We start from the raw sequence: 9,805 nt of genomic DNA on the forward strand, positions 1-9,805 counted from the left end.
CTTTTGAATGTGCCTACCTGAAATTGACTTCTGAGAATCTTCAAGTGGCTTCATTCAGTATTACATACGACACCTTTGGATCGCTCTGAAAGTATGTGAAACAACTAAAGAATTTTCATAAGGTGTGAAAAGCATGCTTTCGTGCCTTGGTAATTCAGACAACAGCTGAGATGGATTTCCTCTGGACTACCAGAAATAACTCTCTCTCGGATAAGGTCACAGAAGAGAAGCCTGATTCTTTGTTGGGTTGACCCCATGTCATCACTGCCTGCTGATAAGAGCAGGTTCCCTGTTTGACCAGCGTGGTATCATCCTGTAGTCTGGCTGGGCAGACAAGGGCACCAAAACAGCTATGCTATAGCTACACTACAAGTGATAACACAAAGTGAAAAACAGAGGAAAACTGGACTGAAGGTTCCAAGATAAAATTCACTGGGGTTATAAGAACAGAATGTTCAGCATGAAAGCATTTGCTCAGTTTTGATACTGCTCTTACAAATGCCTACGAAAACTAGTTAGTCTATCATGCACTCTCTTCATTATAAATAACAAAAAATAAATAAAAAAAAAAAAGAAGAAGAAGGAGAGCAGAGTATGGCATCTGCTTACAATGGAGGTCTTGGGTCCTCCTTTTGATCCTCCTTTTTATCCTCGTGTTTGAAGTTATTATGTTATTGCTTTCCTAGCTGGCATCGCTTTGTGCAGTGAAAATTGTCACAGAGCAGCGCTGCTGACTGCGTGTACAATACCCCTGGCAGATCGGGGGCTTTTGTCCAAGTCAGTCACGCTTTTGTCGTGTGCTAAAGAAGAAATTTGAAAAGCGTTGTATCTGTCCAAAATCTATAGATCTGCTGTATTAGTTGAATAGATGTAAAGAAAATCAAAAGGAGCAGAGAAGGCAAGCAAGGCTTGCATACCAGGCAAACAGCACATTTTTTTAGCAGCTTGTTTTCAGAAGGAATGTTTGCTCCTCTTGGCGATGCATGAATCACTGCAAAAGTATCTGCCAAATTCTGTCTAGGATTTGGTCAGAAATATTCTTCGATTGATCAGTTGTGCAAGCCCAAATAGCTTAGCACACGTTAGGGATGTTACTTGCTTGTGCTACGTCAGCTTGCTAATTGCTTAAGTTTTCAGAATTAAACCTAAGAAACTGGGAATGGTTCTACTGAAAACAATGGAAAATTTAGCATGAGAAATAATGAGAGATGTATTGGTCCCTAAATTAGTAAATTGTCAGAGGGGGTGGAGACTGTCGTGTACTGTGTGAGTGACAGGAGTGGGGCCCAACAGGGCATTTAATGCAGAATGAAAGTCTTTTTTAGCCTTGAAATGACTAAGAAGCAAGGAAATTATGCAAAAGCAGATTGTGGAAAGTGTTCTTGGATCAAGTGATCATGAGTCTACATTGACTTAGCAGTAGGATAAATAGTGCAGTGCTATGCAGGGGTACCTGAGCTAGCTTAGCACAGCAGCAGAATGTGTATGCTGTAGTTGCTTTGCTGCTTTCCTCTGCCCAGACTGGATTTTACCTGTTCTTTTCATTTTGTTTTGTTTGGTTTGGTTTGGTTTGGTTGTTTTTGTATTTTTTGTTTGTTTTGCTTTTGTTGTTGTTTTGTTTTGTTTTCCCAATATTCAGTCTTGTACAAGACCATCAGGTGAGGCTTTGTACACTGGCATTATAACTTATCTACTTTAGTCAGGATATAGCTCCTGACTGGAAATCACATTTCCTTTTCACAGCTAGGTCAGCCTAATCCTGCATTTCTTCCATTTCTCTCAGTATTGGCAACCTGTGCTGAAGCTCTGGTATCACCATGCAGTTATCTACTTGTGCACCATGTGCAGGGTTTCTTTTGACAGCTCAACCTTTGAAGTGAACAGTCTCAGTTTGTCTTGCAGGCATCAGCAGCAGGTGACAGGTGAGGTGAACGGTGAAAGGAGCAAAGGACAAAAGGGAGTGGGAACAGAGAGACCAGTAAACCACTAGAAAAGGAGAGAGACTAACACAGAAAAAAAGAAAAGTACCAAATCCAAACTGGTAGAAGTGAACACTGAGTCCAAAACCACCATAAAACTTGGTTCCAGAGTCAGTTTAAATGAGTCCTCCTCTTTCCCCTGCTTGGTCTGATGGGAGGAGATACTGGCTACCATGGAAATAGTCTTGGGAGCTCATTGTGGCATCAAGCTATTGCTATATTAACTAATCTACTTGTTCAGAGAAGGAAAAATGTGGGAAACCGCTTTGCTTCTTTGTGTCTATGATGATGTCACTTCAAACAATCTTCTAATGTCATTTAATCCCTTTGAATTACTTTCCTTCTTCAGCAGGCAACAAAGGAAGTTGGCTATTTCTGGATGTCTGGTGTTGGTTGCTTATTCCGTGTGTATGTGTAGATATCCATCACATTGTCCACTCTGAGTATGGTGACTTGCACAAAGAATTACAGCTCAAGTCCTTTAATAAATTGAAGGTCTGAATCTCCAATTTAGTAAAACTCAGATCGCTTCCTCTGAGAACTTTGTTTTCCTGTGAATTCAGAACCGGGTCAGCAGATCAAAGCACCTTTTGTCTTCGACTTTTTAGGGAATTACCAGTTACAAATGACTTTGCAATCTGTTATTCTTTGTATAAAGTGAAACCATTGTCCTGAGTAAATGGATGTAAATGGAGCTAGATATTTTGTCTATTGACTTAAATGATAATTTTCTGTACAAGAAAGAATATTTACATTTGTATGCACATAGTAAGTTTTATACATTTATTGCCTATGACACTTAGGAGCAGTAAAAACACTTTGTATTTTATTTATTTCAGAACACTGAATTACTTAAAGTACTAAAAATGCAACATTATGGTAATGTAGCTAGGCTCCCTTAGTAACCTAGGGGTTTATATACCTTTTAACTGCAAGTATACAACCCTTACCCTGCTGTAAAGAACATCTAAGGTAAAATCATCAATTATGACATTGAAATGAAGCAGGAGTTTCAACAGGATTGGCAGATAAGAGCAGGAAAGTAAGATTGTGTAAGCACATTCAGAATTTGCAGTTTAGCTTGTCAGGACATTAGTGCAAGCATTTTTACCACTGGAAATACATTTGGAAGGGGAATGAGGTAATCACAGCTTCACTGAAAACCTGGAGTAAAACTTGCAGTTCTCTCTTTGAGGTGCTGATTTCCCTGGAAACTTATTCCCACAGGTGGTGAGACCATCGCATTTTACATCCCTTATGAAAGACAATTACCCAATTACCCTTCCAGCACGCAGCGACCACCACCCCGTCCTGAGGCACGATATTGATACTGTCTTGTAGGGAAGGATGACTCACGTTGCAGTGCCAGACTCATTTTCCTTGCTTTGTGAGTACTAGAAATTGTAGAGATTGGCCTGATATGGCATCCATGGTGTTTTCTGTGAACTCATATTTGCGAGATGGAAAGTTGAGAAGGTTTAAAGGATCTTTAATGGATCTTTAATGAAGCATCATGTGGTTGAAAGTGAAAATTTTAGAAAGATTTGAGACATGGCTTTCATGAGTCTTGGAGTCTTCTAGCACCCAATTTTGCAAATTCTTTTCACTTGATTGGCATTTAAAAACAGAAGTCTGTTGAGCTGAGTAACAGATATGAAAAAGCAAGATTACGAATACTGCCTTTTAATGCTAGCAACATAATTGGAAGGAAAAACTTTCTTATTGTAGGAGAATTGATTAACAGCTGTAGGAATTTCTTTGGTGGAAACCATTCTATGTACAGGTATACTTTTAAAATCTCTCAGTAGTATATGAATGACTATAATGTAAATAAATATATGTTATTATTAAAAACTACATGAAAACATACAATTTGGTTCTTTGCAGAGACCGCAAACTTTGAAGTATAACTTGGACCATGAGATTGCCTCTACTGAAAGAGCTCAAGTGTTGTCCACACTGAAACACTTGAAGAGTATAAAAGCAAATGGTCGTCTTCAGACTGTGGCAGTGACCTTGAACGTCAGCTGAGCTACACTTTCTTTATTTAGCTTAGGCCAATGATTAACTTTGCTAATGACTGTATATCAAATTCACCATGTTTATGTATATGGCTGTGAAGTTGGCCCTGTCTCTCTTTGTGTGGATGATACAGTATATTTAAAGGAAACCCTTTGTAAAATTGTTTCCTTTGCAAAGATGCATCTTTGTGAACATCCTAATTGCTTCCAATCTACCTCAGTTGTCTTTGGATTCTTTAGCTTGAGGTTAGCAATACTGTAGGCATAATATATTTCTTCTTATGTGTAGTTCTGTTCCCTTAGTCCTGATTTAAGAGAGGATGACAATTTTCTTATTCTGCAGCATTCCAGCAATTATTCCTCTATGGTAGATCCCCGCAGAGCACAGGAAGCTCCACCCTGAAATAGTCATGTATAGGGAATATGAAGTCATCTGCACAGCTTTGCCTCTGAAGGAAGGTTTGTCAAGACACAGCACTTTAATTTGTAGCCTCAGCACCATGGGGAACCCAGCAGAGATATCTGCCCACGGCACACATGGAAGCAAGGCGTCTTCAAGTTCCTGTAATCGGCACTAGGTCAGCCTTGGCTGGTTAGCTGTAGTGTTATCAGGCTCCTGACAGAACGAGAGCTGCACTGCGTTGTGGGCTTTTTTTTTACAGGCAGAAATGGGATGCAGCCCTCAGTTGGATCAAGCCTGGTGGAAATATTCCAAGCTGAGGAGAATTTACATTACTTGGCTTAAATGCAGAATACTGTTAACGTGCTGCGAGACAATTGCACAAACCCTGTGTAGGCAAATGCTTCCTAAGAATGTTTCATTGGATATTAAATGGAGGAAGAGTCCCTATGGTTTGTACATTTCAATGGAAATGGAAATGGAAAAGCCAGATTCTCCTTTCAGTTGCACTGATGTAAATGGGGGCTGAGAGCAGAAATTTCTCATAAATTGTGTACAATCCAAGGTACAGGCTGTTAGGAAATGGTGAAAGACTTTAGTTTTATTAGTCAGTTCTGGGAGTTTACCTGTGAATGTCTTAAAATATATATAGTAAGATGGGTTGTGTATGAAACTTTATATTGCTGGTGAGCTACACAAGAAGGTAGTAAGAGTTTCATGCTTTCCCACTGCTCTTGAGTCTCTCAAATACAGCAGAGGCCATCAAGTATTTTGTGAACAGCGTTGTTTTTGCAGAGGATAGAGACTGCAAGGATACTCAGAGGCTCTTCGATTCTTTTTTGTTTTGTTCTCTAAACACATTAAATCATTCCCACTGCAAACAGTAGAAGGAAGTGTAGTATATGATGCTTAAAAATTACATGTTTTGATTTCTGTGATAGTTAAAAACTAAAATGGTTCATTCCAAACAGGGACTTTTTCTGCATCATTTCCAGTTGCGTGGTAGTGACAGCAGAAAAAATTAATCTGTCTGTCTAACACACATATACTCTGCTCCCTTTCTTCTCTTTTCTGCCTCTATGTATGTTACACTGGCATTAAAACATTTGTGGTGTGCTTGTACCAGTGATTTCAGCTGTTCTTCAGTGATGGTTGACAGGAACAAGTGTGGGCACAATTAATCTCATTGTCTGCTTTTCAGATCCTGAGAGTTGAACAGCTGCTTATTAATGCTGCTTGTGTAACTTTGCAATTTTCTAGATTTCTGTTGAAATATAAGGACTGTTAAAATAAAAGGTAGAATTCAGAACAGCATGATTAATGGAGATGTATATGATTATATAAAAGCTGACTAAAAGTTAATTTGTGGTCCACTTTTATTCTTCAGTTTTTGATCTACAAGGTAAGGCCAATATTTTAGAGAAGTTTTCCTGCACAGCTGTGAAATATTCACCCCAGCCTTCTTATGAAGCAAAAATTTGTACATTTCCCTAAAGCTGAATTACCAACAATCTCAAATCCAGTAATAGTGAATCCACCGCTTCCCTGGGCAACCCATTCCAATGTCTCCTCATTTCCAACCTGAACCTATGGAAAGCTTTTGGATCAGGGCTTGTGTACGCCTGGCAGCTGGGCAGGGTGAGACCAGATCTATATAAAAGCATAGACTGCTATGCTGAGTTGTCTGCAGGTGAATCTAACAGGACTGAGAGAGCAGTTACTGAAGAGAAAAGATCTGCAATCTGCCATTTCAAAATGAAAGGCTGTATGAAGATTTTGGGACTTCAAAACTTTGGTGCTTGAGCTGTGAGTTGAGGACTGTGCTTCTGTTCTTAAACCCAGCTGCTACTCAAGCAAGCACTGTGAGTAGAAGCAGGGAATGGTCTGTGACACCTGAAATTACCAGCTTTAGTGCTAACATTACCAAGAGGACAAAAAAGAACAAGTGTTTATAGATCAGAGAAGAGTAATACTGTTCAATGACTGATGGGATGACTTGTGAGAAGTAAAGCAGCTTAAAAACATAACTAGTCCCAGCAAATGATTCTAATATTTCACAAAACTATATTGAGGGGCAGGAGAAATGATTTTGTGTGGTACAAGGTAGAGTCATCTGCAGTGGAGTGCAAATGGGATCAAATTAAGAGAAGGAGAAATTAGGCTGAGTGTCAGGCAATCGGAACTATGAGAGTTATTTGACTGTGAAAGAGCTCCCCAAGGGAAATAATACAAGCCACATTATTTGGGACACCTAAAATTAGACTTCAGAAAGCACTAAAATAATCTACAACCCTGCTTTGGTAGGGAGGTGGACTAGAAAGGCATATTTGGGGATTTTCCTTTTTTTTTTTTTTTTCAATAAATTTTGCAATTTGGGGGTCTGATCCTCTTCAGCAAAGTGGAAGTCAAGGAAAGATTTACATTACTTTTGGCAGGAGAAAACTGAGGCTCATCACTCACAGCTTCTCCCCTCCACCTATTGCCAACATTCTAAACTCAAAACCTTTATCTTTTTATTTCTGTCCCTCAGGGATGGATCACACCCCACCCTTCTGATTATAAATAAATATATTTAAAGTTGGCTTTCCCAACACTTGCAATTTGAGTAGCAATGTGGTAATAAGGAGGGGGATTTGTTCATCCAGAATGTTTACCTTAATCTGATTATTTTTATTTTATTTTTTATTTTATTTTTTATTTTTTTTGACAGGGAAAACAGGGTTTTACAAATGCAAACTAATGCTATTGAAACAGAGACACAAACAGAAGCAGCGTGGAGTTAAGAGGAGAAAGGACATATGTGCCGTAAGGACACTTAGCAGCATTTCCCTCTTGTTGGACTCAACAGACTGTAGAACTGATCGTGCTACACTGTTATTTTTTAATTTTTAATTCAGAATTTACTTAGCTCATAATATGCAAATCTGTAACCCAGGCATGTTCTGAAGCTATTGTCTGAGGTTGCCAACCATATTTTAACTAGCAACTTGATGGGGAGGGGAAGAGGCAAATGAAATACAGCCTTTAACCAGGGAATAAGGGCCTCCAAATGTGTTTTGATGCATGGAAAGTGTTGCAGTCTCCTACATAATTTCCTTCAAAGACAAATTGCGTGTAAGTGAGATAGGCATGGGAATGCAGAAGAGGTTCAATTATACAACAGGCCTACGTGTTAAGATGTGTAGATCATGAGATTGTGGCTGAACTTCAAGAGCCTGGGGTTTTTGATGTAAATTTGTTCTGAGATGCCTCCCTTTATCTACCTGTGGTCTTTTCTTTACTATCACCACCTGCTTGTGTGAATGACAGCACTCCTTCCAAGTCCTGCTTGAACAAATAGCAATGTTTTTTCATTGTGCAGGTATTAGATGTGTTCACCTTCACAGTGTAACAGTACGGTGCAAAAAGAGTGTGAGTTTGTGTGCACACGAGGGCAGAGTATCATGACTGAATTTGTGATAAGAGGCAAAGGAAAGCACAGATGCAGAATTTTCTGAAAGAAGGGACAGCTCATTTGGAGAGGATCTGGAACAGCGTGGGAGGAAAGCTATAGGGCATCTCCAATATTTTATTCAAGGGTCACGGGTTATAGCCCCCCAGAATGCGTTCTTCTCCTATATCACTGGAAAAGAGGACTCAGGATAGGTGAATGGGGTATGTGGTGACTAGTAACACCTCCTGCGCGCTGAATTTTGGGTTGTAGACGGCTGTACAGATTGGGGCTGGTACTGGGGCTGGTGAGACAGGCAGCCAGAAAACTCATCTGATTGCGTTTCACATTCTGACTTCTAAATACCAAGATCTGATTCCCATTTCCTTTCTCCCACTGCTGCTCGCCTCCAGTGTGCTTTGCCTCCTGCTGCCTTGCACATGGTCTGCCACAGGAGCGTGGGCTGTATTTTTTTTTCTCATTTGACTAAGAGCATATTTCCCAATCTAAATCCTTAACGAAGACTAAAGGCCTGTATTGCAGGGTGGAAAGATAATAACCCGCAACATATTATTAGCAGGGAAGACTCATTCTCCTTATGTCCATGTTTTTGAATGACTTAATTGAAGAAAAGAGGTATCTTTTGATAATAGCTTTTTGCACAGGACAACAATGAGGGCGGAATAGTGGATGCTGGTGATGCTGACTTTCTTGGAAAACTTCATTAAGGCATTATTAAAGTGACTGTAACCACCTGTCTTACAGATCCGGAGTGCTTTGATATACTTACTAGTCCTTTGCATAGCATCCTCTGAGGGTGAAAGCAACTGTTGCAGAGGCTCTGCATGCTTAATTTGTAATTGATCTCCCGTAAATGGTTTTATAAGATCTTGAATCTTGTAAAAATGCAAAGCTGTACTTGCCTGTTAACATCATTGTGTCTCCCAATCTCGAGCTCTCTCATCTCAAGAAGGGCAGCTGGAATTGCCAAGGAGGACCACAGGAATGACATGGGGTTGGGAAAACACTGCCTACCAATCCAGGTTTTTAAAAATAGGGCATTTGGCATAGAGAAGAGATGACTCAAGGGGGAGGCATAAGCCTTTAAATATGTGACAGTCTGCACAGAGAGGAGACAACCTGTTCTATGTCCTATTCTTTTCTTTGTCCAGAGGGAGTAAGAGATTCGTGTTCAGCTAACAGAAGGCTTTTCCAACAGTTGGGATGCTTGGAGTAGGTGGTCTCGATCATGCTATCTCCTTCGCAGTGGGATATGGAGAAGAGGTTGGACAAGCACAGTCAGTAATGCCCCAGGTGCAGCTGACAGCTACCTTTCTGAAGCCTGTTCCCCCATATTTTATGGGATTTGGCTGTGGCTGTTCAGATCCTGGCCACATGCATCGTTGTTTACACTTTTCCATCCCTGTTCCTTGAGCCTGACTGATGTTCTACAGCTTACACAACTGCTAGCTAATGCATTTCCAGCAAAGTCCAACCTGACTGCCTGTTTCATTTCCTCAGCTCACACTAGCATTGTAAATTTTCCTTTGGCTTGCTGCTGGAAGGAGTGCCCTTCCCCTACTGGAGTATGGGGTGCTGCTCCCTGGCTCTCACCTGGAGGAAACTGAACCAGTGAGGTTGTTCGTTAAGCTCTCGTGTCTTGCAAAGACATTGTGGAATATTCCATGCCCTTCTTAATGAAGGAAAAATAAATAAATAAATAAATAAATAAGCATGCGTTAGTATCTCATCAATTCTTCAGGTACCATTTAAAAGTATTACAAATAGTACTTATTTTCTTCTAGTAATCATGTAACTTCCAGTGTTGTGTGGACAGTAGGAGTCTTGAATGATGTCTTTGCTATGTGATAGCTTGAATAAGCCTTTCAGGCATATTTAAGTATGTCCAGGTACTTAAAGCCTCTGTAATCATCTTAACTCTAAAAATAATGCTAAAACAGAATAAAATTGAATC

Source organism: Aythya fuligula, chromosome 2 (assembly GCF_009819795.1).
Source record: "Aythya fuligula isolate bAytFul2 chromosome 2, bAytFul2.pri, whole genome shotgun sequence".
In the NCBI taxonomy this organism is placed as follows: Eukaryota; Metazoa; Chordata; class Aves; order Anseriformes; family Anatidae; genus Aythya; species Aythya fuligula.